This window comes from Macadamia integrifolia, chromosome 11, assembly GCF_013358625.1.
Source record: "Macadamia integrifolia cultivar HAES 741 chromosome 11, SCU_Mint_v3, whole genome shotgun sequence".
Classification (NCBI taxonomy): domain Eukaryota; kingdom Viridiplantae; phylum Streptophyta; class Magnoliopsida; order Proteales; family Proteaceae; genus Macadamia; species Macadamia integrifolia.
In genome coordinates, this window is record NC_056567.1 from 6,697,857 (window position 1) to 6,713,337 (window position 15,481).

The 15,481-nt window shown below is 37.6% G+C and overlaps 1 long non-coding RNA gene across 1 annotated transcript; it reads left to right on the top strand.

The window, feature by feature from the left end:
• The first annotated feature begins 1,743 nt into the window (after nucleotides 1–1,743).
• LOC122092832 lies at nucleotides 1,744–14,469 on the top strand. Its single transcript, XR_006144324.1, has 3 exons — nucleotides 1,744–1,936; nucleotides 2,564–2,663; nucleotides 14,419–14,469. It is a non-coding gene; the product is annotated as an uncharacterized LOC122092832 (long non-coding RNA).
• Nucleotides 14,470–15,481: the final 1,012 nt, after the last annotated feature.

The following is a 15,481-nucleotide window of genomic DNA, read 5'->3' on the forward strand; positions in this document are numbered from 1 at the left end:
AACGGCTAAAAAACGAGGGTAATAAAGTAATTTCGTGAAAAAGCTTAAAAAAACTTAAGTTAACGACCACATGGTATCTATTTATGATCACGTGTTCTTTAAAAATGAATACGTGTTTATAACGGCACAAAAAAGAGGGTAATCGAAGTTTCAAATTAAAGTTTTGAGCTTAAGTACATAACCCTCTTCACTTCCCTTCCCTTTCATTCTCTATACTCGTTTTTCGACCATTGAGAAGACGCGAGGAGAAGGTTGACAGAGAGCAGCAAAAGGGAAATAACGAAAGTGAAGGAAGGTTGACACAGAACAATAAAAGGTAAATAACAGAGGAGGAGATCTGACCTTTGCGGTACAATTATCTCTCCCTCTCTCATTGTTGTCTTTGGTTTGGGGTTTTAGTCACAGAGTTTAAAAAGTAGAGGAGATCCGCCCTCTTCTATTTCTCTTCTTCTTCTTCTATTAGTTTGTTTTCAGTTTGTACATGGTTCAAGCTGTTAGCAGAAGTGTTGTTGGGCCCGTTGCTATTTAGGACTTCACAGCCAAATCCGTTGAGAAGACGCGAGGTGAAGCTTGACAGAGAGCAGCAAAAGGTAAACTAACTGAGGAGATCCGACCTTTGCGGTACAATTCTCTCTCTCCCTCTCTCGTTATTGTCTTTGGTTTGGGGTTTTGGTTGTAGAGTTTAAAATGCGGAGGAGATCTTCCCTCTTCTATTTCTCTTATTCTTCTATTAGTTTGCTTTCAGTTGTACATGGTTCAAACTGTTAGCAGAAGTGTTATTGGGCCCATTGCTATTTAGGACTTCACAACCAAATCCGTTGAGAAGACGCGAGGTGAAGCTTGACAGAGAGCAGCAAAAGCTAAACTAACAAATGAGGAGATCTGACCTTTGCGGTACAATTCTCTCTCTCCGTCTCTCGTTATTGTCTTTGGTTTGGGGTTTTAACTGCAGAGTTTAAAACGAAGAGGAGATCCACCCTCTTCTATTAGTTTGCTTTCAGTTTGTACATGGTTCAAACTTGTTACCAGAAGTGTTATTGGGCCCATTATTATTTAGGACTTCATAGCCAAATCAGTCACTAGTATTTTACACAATTTGCTGTTTTTATTGGATTGAAGTTTGATACATAGTGTGGTGAGAGTCGGCAAGTTGCAGTCCCTTGTATCTATGCCTTCCCCCCCCCCCCATCTGAGGCTTTTGAAGGGATTTGGCATGTGGTCTTTAGTCTAAATGGGGTGTATACAATTTTTCTAGAGTAGGTTTTGTTTCTAATTGTGTACTTTGCTTGCTTGAATAGTTGCTGAATGGCCTAGGCGTCACCACGACGGCGATTTGGTTTCCTGGCGGAAAAAGAAGTTCATGACAGTGCTACGATTTATGTGACTCACAAATGGCGGTCGATTTTTTATAAAATATAGGGTGATTTTGATAGGGCTATGTTGATTTTTGATGATTTGATATTGCTTAATGTTGGTTTGATATGTTATAGGGTATATATTGTAGGTTTGTAGCATGCTAAATAACTTTAGAGAATAGGGGAAATAAAAAAACAGCATACTAAATAACTTTAGAAAATAGGGAAAATAAAAAATGATAATGGGCGATTTGGCCGCCATGGCAACGCCATAATGGACGATTCATTGCCAAATCGATTAGCCACCCCTCGACCGCCTTGGATCGATTTGACGCCATGACAACTGTGGTGCTATTCTGTTTGACTGATGAATAAGTCCAATTCTAGAAAATTATTTTTCTATTAACATCTTATTTTTCCCCCTCTGAAAGCTTACCATTATCTGGGTTGATTTTGTGTGGATTGGATTCATGCTGGCTCTACCGATCATTGTGTACTTATTTCTGGCCTCCCCATCCTTAATTGCAGTTTCATGATGGCTAAAATGACATTTTCACATATCATGAACAACCTTTATGCAGGTAGGATGAAAGTTTTATTTAATATATTATTGTAGATACATCTCAATCTGTCTTCTATGTTTCTTTTACTACTGGACCTTGAGCTAAATCACAATTGCATTAACTTCTATTCGGAGGGGTTAGGTGAAATATGTTATTCAAATTTCACAAGGTAGACATTAAAAAATAAGTCATTTTTTAATGTTTCATACTTTTGCTTCAAATTCTTAAAAAGTTAAATGTAGGTTTCCTAATTCACATGCACAAAAGTTGCGTTGATGTGCTGTATTGTGTGGAACAATCAGATTTGACATTCTTTTACTGTGAAATATTTGTGCAGTTTTATGCATTTAAAGCAGGATATCTTCACATGGAGATGCATTCTAACATATATCATTTATTTACTGAATAAATTATTGGTTAATGTGTATTTGTCTCACAGACTCACAATTATTGACAGTTTGACACTCAGTTTGTCCTAGCAAAGTGCGTCACTTACAATTGGGTTTCCTAGATTTGTTGTACACTAGAATCACAATGAGATCTTTATCTTTTCTCTTTCATTTTCCTTTATGGTTTTTCTTTGCTCATGAAACTTTTTTTCAAGCATATCTATTTTTTTTTATTTTCATATGTACAGGAATACAGGTCTGGAAGAGGGTGGAGATTGAATGCCAACAACATTTTGAGATTGTGACATCATTGTTTGTGCCCGAAGTTCTGTAACTGAAATATGGTCTGAGTATAGGTAATATTCTCACTCTAGTTCTACTAAATGCATTTTTTTGCATGCATGTATTTTTAATTAAGAGTCACCAAGATGGAAATGTGAACACTGGCGGGAATAGTTTTATATCTAATTTCCATTCCAACTCTATTAGAAGCATTAATTTGCTTCTGCCTTTAATGGAGTGAATCAGAGTACATTAAAAAGAATCTATGAAGGCCCAAATCCATGTTCAATCAAGAAATTCTATAACCGCAGTACAGTGTGCCTTTCCTGTATCAGCCTTTTTAAGATTTCCCCTTCTAACAGGGCACAATTCTAATGAGGCAGTGATTTCTAACATAAGTTCCCAAGTACCATATATGCATATGCAAGGTTTTCATCTTTGCACAGTTCTTCTAAACCTTGGTCGTTGAATTTTGATACCTGAGCTCCTAGTGATACAAATATTAGATGTGACTTATCGTTGAGTTTAGATAACTGAGCTCATAGTGATACTAATATTAGATATGACTGATAAGTTTCTATATGAAAAATACTTCATAACCTTATAGAGGGGGGTGGGCCACATTGCAATGGTAAGGTTGCTCCATTGCGACCTAAAGCTGTATACATTATGATCTAAGATCCCATAGTGGTGGGAGCCTCGTGCATTGAATTCACACTTTTTATGAGGAATACCACATATAGATCTATATTTCTCCACAAACATGAGTGGTGGCAGCTAATAATTGCTATGTTGTTTTCCTAAATAGCGCTTCATGCCTCAAAGAATTCAATGGATCTAGTTATGCTTGCTTATGTCAATTTACTATAATATTTTGATGAGCTCTCGGGATGCCATAATGGATCTAGTTATGCTTGCTTATGCCAATTTAGAATGCCATAATTTCTACTTTGTAGGCTCTCTCTCTCTCTCTCTCTCTCACTCACTCACGATGATTATTCCAATTCTTTAGTTTTTGTCATTGTAGAAGCTTGCAAATATGGAGTTCTCTATTTTATTATGTACTCCATATGTATTCTGAATATAAGATTCAAATATGTATTTAGTTTTCTCATGTTGGTCCCTTTTATAGTGATTGCCTTGTACACAAATTTCTGAAAATGGGAAGGTCTATTGGCATTTAGACAGTAGATAGATGATGTGAGTAGTAAGAGAGATCGAGGTAGGGAGAGAATCATGAGGGGTAGAGAGATTTGGGATAAAAGGGGCAGAGTAAGTAAGTTAGGGGAAAGAGAAAATTGGTGGTGTACATAGATACAATGACATAGCACTCCAGAAGCCCCTCTCCACTCATCCTCTAGTTCACCTTCTTTACTTTTAGTTGACTCTAGATATCTAAAATAGTCACCTATATGGAATCTCTGTCTCTTCGATTTTCATCATTTCATTATCTATCGTAGAGTGACTGAAATTACACCTCATATACTCCATCTTTGATCTACTAATCTTTAAACCTCTTGTTTCCAAGGTAGATCTCCATAATTCCAACTTAGTGTTGATCCCTGTTTTAGTCTCATCCACTAAAACCATATCATTAGCAAAGTGCATGCACCAGGGAACCTCATCCATGATAAGGGCAAATAGATAGGGGCTTAAGGTTGATCTTTGATGTAGCCCAATCCTAATTGAGAATTCTATGCCTTAACCTCCTACAGATCTCATGCTAGTCACCACACCCTCATACATATCCTTAATTATCTTTGAATACGTACTCGACACCTCTTTCTTTACTACATCCCATATTAGATCTCTAGGAATTCTCTCATATGCTTTTTCTAGGTCAATAAAGGCCATGTGCAGAACTTTCTTGTAGGCTCTATAACTTTCCATTAGCCTCTGTCGTGGATTTACTTGGCATAAATCCAAATTGGTTCTCTGAGATTTTATTTGAAATGTGTTTCTATCTAGGATAAATGCAGACTGGTTGTCACTAAGTCAACCACTAATTTTAGCCTATTAGCACATTCTTTCTTGGAAATAAAGTGAAATGTGATTAACCTTCTATCTGACTGAGATTGTAGAAAAAACTAAGCAGAGCTTTGATGAGGTCGCCTTTGATGATGCTCTAGGTTGAGGAGAAGAAAACTATATTGAAGCCATATCGACCAAAGGCTCTTCTAGCATTATGAGAGAGTGGATGGTAGCGAGAATCTCTTCCTTAGAGGAGAGAGCCTGAAGGGATCCATGAAAGGATTGGGGGAGGAAGTTGTTGGGGAGGTGCTTAGGCTATGTTTGGTAGCCAACAGAAGAAAAGAAAAGAAAAAGGAATCTAGAAAAGAAAAGAAAAGAAAAAAGAAGAAATGGTGAGAAAATAAAAAGAATGTATGTTTGGTTACCAAGAGAAGAAAAGAAAAGAAAAGAAAAAAATTCAAAAAATTTTGAATTTTAAGAGAGAGAGACACATAGGAAATCATTATATAATCATTCATTTTTTGCCTTATTATGTTTCATATTTTCTCATGTTTTCTTGTGTTTTTGGCAAGAAAATTTTTGGGGGAGCAAAAGAAAATTTCACAATTCCCAAGAGGAATTTTGAATTTGAAAAGGAGAATCTTCTCTTGGGTGAAGACATACCAAGTGCAAAGAAAAATTCTTAACCCAAAGAAAAAAGTACTTTTTCTGAGATAGACAAAAAGTGTACTTTTTTCTTTTCTTTTCTTCTCTTGGCTACCAAACACAGCTTGGGGATAGCTTCAAAAGAGGGGAGGGGAGAAGGTCTGAATATTTTCACAAATTAGTCCACAATTTCTCTCTTGATATCTTCCGCCCCTAAAAAGGTGGAGTTGTCTCTAGCAAGGAGAATGGAAATGGAGTTGACATTAGTTCATGTTCTTGTGGGTTATGGAAATAACTAGCGTTGGAATCACTAGCTTGAGCCATTTGACTCTACCCTCATATTTTAGATCTCATACGCAAGAGGCTCCAACTCTGGAAGGGCAAGTTTCTTTTTTATGCCAATCACCTAGAATTGATCAGATTTGTCCTTCAATCTTGCTACATCTATTGGTTTGGTATTTTTAAGTTGCCTCAGACCACTACCAAGGTTCTTGAACCCCTTATGTGTGCCTTTCTCTAGAAAGGATTTGAAGCTTCTAAATTCTTCACCCTATCAGCTAGGCTTTTGTTTGTCTTCCCAAAGATGAGGGTGTCTTGGTTTGAGAAAAAATATAGAGGTACAACATCCTCAAATTGATCTGAAAGCTTATGGCTTAGAAGAGAAGTTTTAATTTCCTTTTAACCACTATTAATTGTGTTGAGCTTTGCACTACCTACTCGTCACATACTAGAGGAACTAAAAGATTTGAAATCCATTTTCTTTTAATGAAAATTTATTCTACTGGATAGAAGAGACAAAGAAAGAGGAGTTACTTCACCCCCCCCCTAAAAAAAAAAATCCCCTCTAATCGTATAAGAGAAAAGAGAAACCTTCAAAATCCCTAAAGTTCTTACTAGTCCAAGTATTATTAATTGATTGTAGCCTTTGCAGAAGCTCAAGGTTCTTCCATATATTATTTACTTTGGTGAATGTTTTCCTATATGATATTAGCTAGGTTACAATTAGCAAACTTCACATTCTAGTAGCGTAACAGGTTTACAAGTGTAGTTAGATTGACTGATCGAACACTTTTTTGGACCAATAAAAAAATTCATTACAAAGATTTAGGGGGGGAGGGAACAAGCAAAACGCAAGTCCTTGCCTTTACAAAGGGGGAGGCAAGGGCCAACCAAAATGAAGGGGACATCCCCCAATCGAAAACAACACGCTAAAAAAAGAAGGAAAAGAGTGACCACAACATGGAAGCCAGGCCCAACCTAAAAGAAAGCATACAACCCAGGGGAGGAGGAACCTCAAAGCAAAAGGCCACCAAATCATAACAAGATGTCACAATAGAGAACATGATTACAAATTTCCATACTTTGGGGGAAAAAGTTCTCATAACTGGGTAAGGAATAGACTTCATAAGGCATCTTCTTGGGGTATTGAAGGGAGCTATTGTCACACCAACAATAGACACGAATAGGAACCACGAGGGGCTAAAGGGGGAACATGGGAGGATGGAGAGATAGGTGGGACAGGGATGGGATTAGGGGTGAGGGAATAAAGTGGAGAGGAATGGGAGGGTCCCCATTTAGACGCAGGAGGTTGGATCTGAAGAGGTTAGTGAGGTTGGGGGTAGGCCAAGTGGGCAAACGGAGAGGGGTCGATGTGGAGATGGGCCAGGCTAAGTGCGAGTTGGGGTGGGGACGAAGGGTTGGGGTTAGATAGCTCATGGGAATATTGTCTTTATTGATGGTGAGCTGAGGTGCTTGGCTGAACTAATTTCAAACATGAGCCAAAATACTATTGGGTACTCACTTAGAAGAATCCTTCATTTAGGTCAAAGTAAGATGTTCCTTGTAGAGCACACAAGACTCTAATATTTCTTTTACCTCCATTGGGTGGGAGGCTTGGGGAGGTGGTTTGGTCCTCCAAATATCAACAGAAAATTTCCACTAGTTGGGAAGATATGGGTCATTGAGTTTTGCCCAGAAATTCTCCTCCAATGTCTGTCGCAAGATATGAATAGAACAACACCAGTAGTAGATCTTGGTAGTTAGTAAAGATCCTCCTGATATGCTTCAAAATAGATCAATTAACCTACAGAAAATAAAAGAAATAAAAGGGGAAAACAGAAACTTATGGAAGGATGACAAGGGGCAGAAGAAGAATGATGTGGACTCACCATCTCCTTAGGCCTCTCACTCAAATATTTTTGGGCATCCCATCCCTCAGTCAACTAATGTAGGACTAGCTTTGACAAACCAAACTAGACCCAATACTGCAGGAACTTATAAACCAAAAAACAACCAAAATCCACTAAGTAACCTAATAACAGTATACTAACAAATCTGGACAGCAGGTTCTAAAACCTTGCAGTCGATCCCAACAGCTTGAAGAAAACCTCAACAATAGAATATTAAATAGCATATGATAATTTCAAATTACTATTAGGTGAATCAGTCTATTCAGGAACAAGGGCAGCAACTAACTTCATCACAGATAAGGTAAAACCAGAATCAACTCCACAAAACAGCAACACAGTGAACTCAGAACTCAGAATTGCAGAAATCAGTTATCACCAGTTGTAGGACTAAATAGTAGCAGAACTGGGATATTAAATAGACAATAGATTTCAGCAAGGCAAAACAGAAACAGAATTCAGATCTGGACAGACTTAGCATTCGGCCAGAATTGAGAGAAACTTCATAACTCAAAATCCCCTAGTCTGATTGGTCCCAAATTAAGGTTGAGTCTCCTTCTTAATAAACCCAACAATCGATCAAAAGGGGAGGGCCATCGGCTGGTTGGATCTTCCAGAATAGAGTAGGGACAGTAGGAAGAAATCTAGAGATTTTCAGAACCACAATTCAATCACAGTTTCAGATCTCTTACCTGATTTGAAGAACCTTGCAATTAACTTTGAAAAGAAAGAAATAATAGTTGAAGAGACCTCTTGGACTTCACGCCACAGAGTCAATTGGATCAAACACCAATTCCTTCAGCCTTGATCAAACACAAGACAACTCTTCATGAAGAAGACAATAGCAAAAACCATTATTTTTTATCAAAATCATTATAGGATTTTAGGAGCATCCTCTTCTTTATTTATAATGTTAATGGGGGAGAGAATTACAAAATAGAAGGTTCCTCAAAAAGGAAACCAAATATTCTCCTAATACAATAGTTACTAAAAACTGAAATTAGAAACTAGTTGAAAAAGGAAGCTAACTACTAACGACTTGACTCAATTAATAACTTGACTCCTAAGGAAACAAATATAACTCAAATCAAACCCAACTAAAAAGGAAACTAATGGAAAAGGGAAACTAACTAGTAATCCCGTACTCAATCTTAGACCCCCCATTTTAGACCCATACAAGTGGTCTATTACACTCAAAACACATGGGATCAAAGGCCCAACATGTATGAAACCCAACCCTAGGCTTATTCCTAATAATATAAGCTTATTTTGGTAATTAATCTGAATCATCAACCCTCTCAACCATAAAAGAAACTATTCAATTTTCATTTGTCAAAATCTGAGCCAAAAGGCAACAACTACTCTTAATGGAAAGAAATAATATAAGAAAACTATTGCAAAAAGGAAACTAGTAGGGAAAATAGAAACTGATCCTATTTAAAATCTTTCCTATTTGAAAACTAGTTTCTTGCTAAGGGAATAAAATCATGCTTGTATTGACCTTCTAATTTTCTTCCTCTAGCTGTATCCTTGCTGATCAAGCTTCACAATAAGACAAAATAACAACCCAATGCTGAGATTGGTAAAGGATTTTAAATCTTTTAGAATCTTTCCTAGGATTTCCTCTTGCTTGCTGATTAAGTCGCATGAATAAGACAATACAACACCCAAACTGAAATCGGTAGAGGGATATTTGGCTTCTATAACTGCTTCTACAAGGCTGGACTACTGGGATCAATTGGCTGGTCATTTTTGGCCCTCATTAATTCTTCTAAACAAGCCATCTGCATCAATGATCCAAGGGTTGGATCAATGGCTGAGGTGGAATAAAATAAAAAGTTTGGAAACAGATGTAGCAATATCCAAAAACTAAAAATCTATTGAGCCGATCAATACCAAGGATGTCAGACCTTGTCAATGGAGATGGATGTCCAAATATCTCAGCCAACTGAGGGCTGGATATAAGGATATGGGCTAGTCTAGAAAATAGAAAGTAGTTTCTTAAAAAAAAAAAGCTTACTGTTACTAAGAATGGTTAAAGCCTTAATTTAGATTGAAAGAAGGCCCTGGAATGTAGGTCAACACCTCAAAAGATCACAAGGATCTGATGTTCCAATCAAGAGATAAAGAACATACGAATTCAGAAGGAAAATACAACCAGTAGATGGTAAGTTCCTTCCACAAAAGCACAACAAACTATGGTCATAGCTACAAGTGGACAACCTCAATATGCCTAAAGTTGCTGAGAACTTGAAATAGAAACAAGAGAAGAAGACGTGGATATAACCAAGCTAGGGGTGTCAATCGGTCGGGTTGAGCCGGTCTCGGTCGGGCCTAACCTGGCCTGGTGGTGTGAAATCCTTGCATCGTGAACGCCTGTTTACTTAAACGGGCTTGGGTTTGGGGGGGTGGTATGGTTTGTAATCGGGCCGATCGATGTTGGGCTTTAATCGGGCTTAAACGGCCTTAAATGGGCTGTGGGCCTATTTAATTTTAAACGGGCTCTAAATGTGTCACCCTAAAATCATTTTCTAAGTGGATTAAACTATTGAATTTAAAACTAATGAAGAATAACATTTACAATTTTGGAACCATATCCAAGGGAATCATGTTTTTAAAATGTAATCTAAGTTACAAGAATTACACTATTTTTAACAATTGAATGATCCAAGAACATTACAAACCTATAATTGGATTTTTGATTCACTGGTATACATAATACAATGAAAGAAAATGCCTACTTTGGGTAGCTGTCTTTCCCTTCAATCAAACAATGGCTTCTTTGATTTTATCAGAACCAGAGAGAGTCTAAGATAGTAAAAAAAAAAAGAAAAAAAAAAAGGAAATACCTTTCCTCTTACGAAGGAAACTAGAGTCTGAAAATTTGAGGAAGATGAGAGCAACCACATCATCGAATCTTTGATCTTGAGGCTAAGGAGGAAGAAGACTAGAGGGAAGAGGGCAACAGCTAGCAGCGGTGACTAGAGGGAAGAGGGCACCGGCGACCAGCGGCTACCAGAGGGAAGCCACTACCAGTTGCATGTGGCGACTAGAGGGAAGAGGGAAGCGGCTCCTTGTGACTTCTAGAGCTCCAGCAGTTCTTTAGGCAATTAGGCCTTTACGGTTTGTTCCTATAGGAATTTACCATTTAGTCCTTCCTATTCCTTACTCATATTTTGTAGTATTAGTGGTAGAATAGGTATTTACTATTTAGGCATTTTTTTAAAGGGGGTTGGGTCGGGTCGGTCAGGCTAAATGAGTCGGTTCTAATGGGCTTCTTAAGTGAGTCGGGTTAGTCGGGTGCCCGATGGGCTACTACTCTGCACCGTAAACACCCGTTTAATAAATGGGCAGGGCTTAACCCTGACACGTTGATTAAATGGGTCGGTTCAAGTCGGGCCTTAAGCGAGTCAGGCTGGGTCGGGCCTGCTGGTGCGGGCTTAGGATTGAAACCCCTAAACTAAGCCCTCTCATCTATGGCTTTGGTCAGTATCTCACTAACCCTAAAGGCATCTCTTACCTCAATACTGTTTCTCACAACAAGCAACAAGACAACAAAGGCACAATAGCCAATTCCATTAAACTTCAATTAAAATCGTTTTGGGGGGTCTATGGCCCTTACATTATAAGGAAGAGCAATCTAGTGCACAATGCTCCCACCACTCCCTTCAAATGAAACTAATTAAAATGGGAACTACTAAAAGAAAGGTCCACACAGTTAGTAGTGGGTCCTTGTACAACAAGTAACTAATAAATAGAAACAAAGGAACTACTATATTACAAAAATAGAAACCAAAGTAATTATGTAGTGATACTACAATATGGACTCCATTAAACTGGATTTTTTTGTTAACCAATAACATCCAGAATAAGGTTGGCTTGGTCTGGCCTGGCTTGAACCAAAGAGGTTTAGTTGAAGAACTATGGCCTATTGAGGGGCCTGGTTCTTCTTCTTTTTGTTGCTATATTTTTCAGACTATAGATTGTCTACATTAGAAGGAGATCGCTTTGTTTTCCTCTAGTGTTATTTCTTCCTCGTTGGATTTTTTCTTATCAAAGGTTTCTATCTATCAATTATTTTTATTGAAACTTTTTGAATTTTCTGCCCGACAGCTATAAGTTCATCTTTTACTGTTTCAATTTTATGACTTGTAGTTGTTGATGTTTTCTGTCCTGCAGTAATGAGTTTTGTTATTTTTTTATTTTTTACTCTTGCTATTTTCTGACATGAGGCTGAGGTTATCTGTCGCTTATATTGTTCGTTATTGCCTTTTAATGCTCTAGTATGGAGAAGTGATCTATTGCAAATCGAAGGAGATAGAAGAGCTAGAGGTAGGCCTAAAATAACCATAGAAGAATTGGTGAGGAAAGACATGTATAGCTTAGGTTTGGAATTTTGCTTGGCTTTGAATAAAATTGATTGGAGAAATAGGTTCCAAGTTAGCCAAATCCCATTTAATTGGGATAAGGCTGATTTTTTGTTTAATGAAGATTTCTCTCTGTTGCTGCTAATGGCAACTATAGTATCTTTGATAAGAGCTAAGTTGTTTTTATCAGTTTATTTATTTATTTGTTTTTTTGGGGGAGGGGTGAATAAATGAATTCATTACCAAAGAAGAACAAAATAGGAACAATATACAAGTAGAGGATGGGGGGAGCCAAAAGGGGCAAAGCCTCAAGGGAGGCACAACCAGAAAATAGCCAAAGGTTCAAAGAAAAGGGGAAACATCAAGGGGGGAGAGAAGCCCCAAGAATAAACAATAAGCCTGTTTCTGGTAGATTTTCTAACTGGTTGGTGGTGAAGGCTACCTGACTTGGAGCTAACATCAAAGTAGATGGCTTTCCAAATCTTATCAAAGATCAAGAGTTGAAAAGTCTATGTACGGAGATTGTGCTACATCCAAATATGAGATATCGCGGTTCCAAAAGGAAGCTTCTTGATGGTGTCACAAATAGAAGGGCCTTTGATAGTCATTTCTATCCAAATCCATTCACGAGAGAAGGGGAGAATTCTCCTGTGGGAGGGCCAACAAGAAAGAAGTACGCTATTTCAGATGGTGGAGGAGAAAGGACAAGAGAAGGAAAGGTTATCAATGTCTTCAATGGCATTCCAGCAATGGCAACATAATGTAGACAAGGATAGGGGTCTAATCAAGTCTCAAACTGCAAGGAATTTTAGTCAAAGAACAACCAAACATTCACCAGGTAGGTCTAGAACAAAATACAAATCAGACTGAGATCAATCAGCAAGGATCAGCCCTATCGATCTCTATAGTTTAGAAATTCTGCAACTAGAGGGAACCAGAAAACAGAGACTTTAAATCACTAAAATTTGGGACTGAAACAAGGTTAAATAGTGCCCAATATCATGCTCAAATAATCATAGTTGAATGAATTTCTATTCCGAATAGGGTTGATATAGAGATCGACCAGATTAGGGAGATTTCTTGTATTTGTCAAATTGCAGGTTTGATCACCCTAAAATTTGGATCGAACCATCCTCTCAGCAAGGGGAACAATCGACCCAGACAGTGAAGCCATCAGGTGGCTAGAAGTCCAGATCAGTAAAGGGTCGGTGGGAGAGAATCTGAGTTTCTAACAACCAGAACATAGAAATAGGATAAGATCTGTACGTGGTCTATAAAACCTTGCAAAAGAAACTTCTAACCTTGAAAGTAAAAAAGAAGAAAAGAAAGCTTGAAGAGACCTCTTGGACTTCACGCCACAAAGAGTCACTGGATCAAACACCTGTCCATCACTTTAATCATACACAAAGCACACTCATAAGAGCAAACAACAACATAGATTTTTTCATTCATAAACGTGGGGCTTAATGGGAGTCCTCTCCTTTGTTTATAATAATGATGGAGGTTTACAAATAATAGAAATTCACTTTAGTTTCCAAAACTGAAGTAGGAAACTAAATAAAAGCAAGCCCTCTAGTTACTAAAATAAAAAATGGGAACTAGGAAAATACAAAGACTGAAACTAGAAACTAACTAATGACTGAAGTTAGAAACTAATTAACCTCATCAAAACCCAACTAAAAAGGAAACTAATGAAAAAAGGAAACTAACTAGTAATCCCGTACTCAATCTTAGAGCTCCTCTTTTAGACCCATAAAAGTGGCCCAATACACTCCAAACCACATGGACTGAAGGCATATATACAACCCAACTTAGGATTATTCCTAATAAAACAAGCCTATTTTGGTTATTAATCTGCATCACAACATGAGGGGGGCCATATGCGGTTGAATGAGGAAATCCTGGGTAGGGAGGTAGTTGGAGAAGGCTCGTCAGGCAGTGAAGTTGTGCCATGGGATGTGCCTTTTGAACAAGATGAATAGATGATATTGCGCCTCGACACAAGGGGTTTTGGACAGCTTTGAAACTGTTGATCTGTTTATGTTTAATCTAGTGCGGAATTGAAATTTCTTCTTCCTCCTGTTCTTTTGTTTGCTACACATCTGGGTGTGGTTACTGGCCGCTGGTCTCTACTTCTGATATATTTATTCCGTCTAGTCCTGTTGATCATTTATGTTCTGGTTATATAAAGCCTGGAGTGTAGGGTATCTATATGCTCTAGCTTAAGGGGAATGTTAAGAAATAAAGCTTTACATTATATTGTGGGGATATTTTTGTACTGGTTTCTTATTATTGTAATTTCTTTTATGGGGCAAGTGTTTTCTTTTGCAGGAGCATCCCCTGCGCCCAGGTACTAGGGGATTAGGAGGGGCACAACGCCCCTATATCTTTGGCGCGGGAGTCTCTCCTAGACAGAAAACTGTCCCTTCTTTTATTTTAGTATTGGTATATACAAGACATACCTATGGACTTGTCATTTCACGCCCACTATGTCTGTGTCCCTTATGTTGTTATCCTTTGAGGTCATCTTGGGAGGATCAAGACACAAACATGACATATAGTTGTATCGATTTGTACTTTGTTATGTTGGTGAAAGCTATTATTCATATTCAGTTCAGTTTAGTGGTAATATTGATGATGTGGTTCTTTCTCATTACCAGGATTGGGAACCATGTATTATTTGCATCTACTGATGATCATGTAAGGTGTAATAGTCAACGGAACACTCCAAACAAGTTCCATCATTGATGTGGAGGAAGTGAGGGTCAAACTTTGTCAATGGAAGGTGAATATTACAATGATGGGCTGATTCAAACATTACATGATGGATCCAGGGTGTTTAACTAGCTATCAGAGAACAAAGATCTTTTGGTTTTCTACTAATTGGTTTGAAGGAGATAGAAATACATGGGTGAAGGCACTATCTTATCAAGTTTTGCGTTGCCATACCCTTTGGAAGTTTGTTTATTGCACGGATGCTAATAATATGTTCACCACTTCTTCTTCTTCTTCTTCTTTTATTTTTTATTTTTTATTTTTTTATTTTTTTATTTTTTTAATTTTTTAATTTTTTAATTTTATTTTTTTGTGGATGTATTCTGCATTTAAATCAGCATAGTGTTGTTATATCTTACACTTTCGATCCATGAGGTGGTTATCTGCCTAACACAATATTGTCTGAAGAACTTTGAGTTTTATTGTTTTTGTCACTCAAGGCATATCTGAATTTATTTTTTCAGTCAGCTGTATTTTTCTTATTGCAGGCAGTGATTGAGTTATCATTGTTGGAGCCTGACGTGAATTGCTAGTTATACAATGGAAAAGCCCACTCAGGCTTGTCGATGATTGCTTTAGGTTTTTGTGTCAGTTTGTTGATTTCCTTTGCAACCTTTGCAACCTTTGCCTGAATTTGTTCACTTACCTTATAGATAAAGCCCCTCTTCTCAATGTGTGAAAATATGGCTTGTTGATATTTACAAATCAGGTTGTTTACTTCAAACATTTCTAATTTGGTTAAAAATAAATGAAATTACTATATATGTTGTTGATAAATGATAATGTATGTTGTTGTATAATAATATATACCTACACATTGCTGTAAAACAACTGTAGAAGGCATTGCAATTAGTCAATGTTTAGATTCTTATTTTGATCTTAGGGCACATTCCTGATTCTCGCTTTTTGGGCCAGAAGTGAGAGTGGACTTTTCAAGTGGCATGTTCG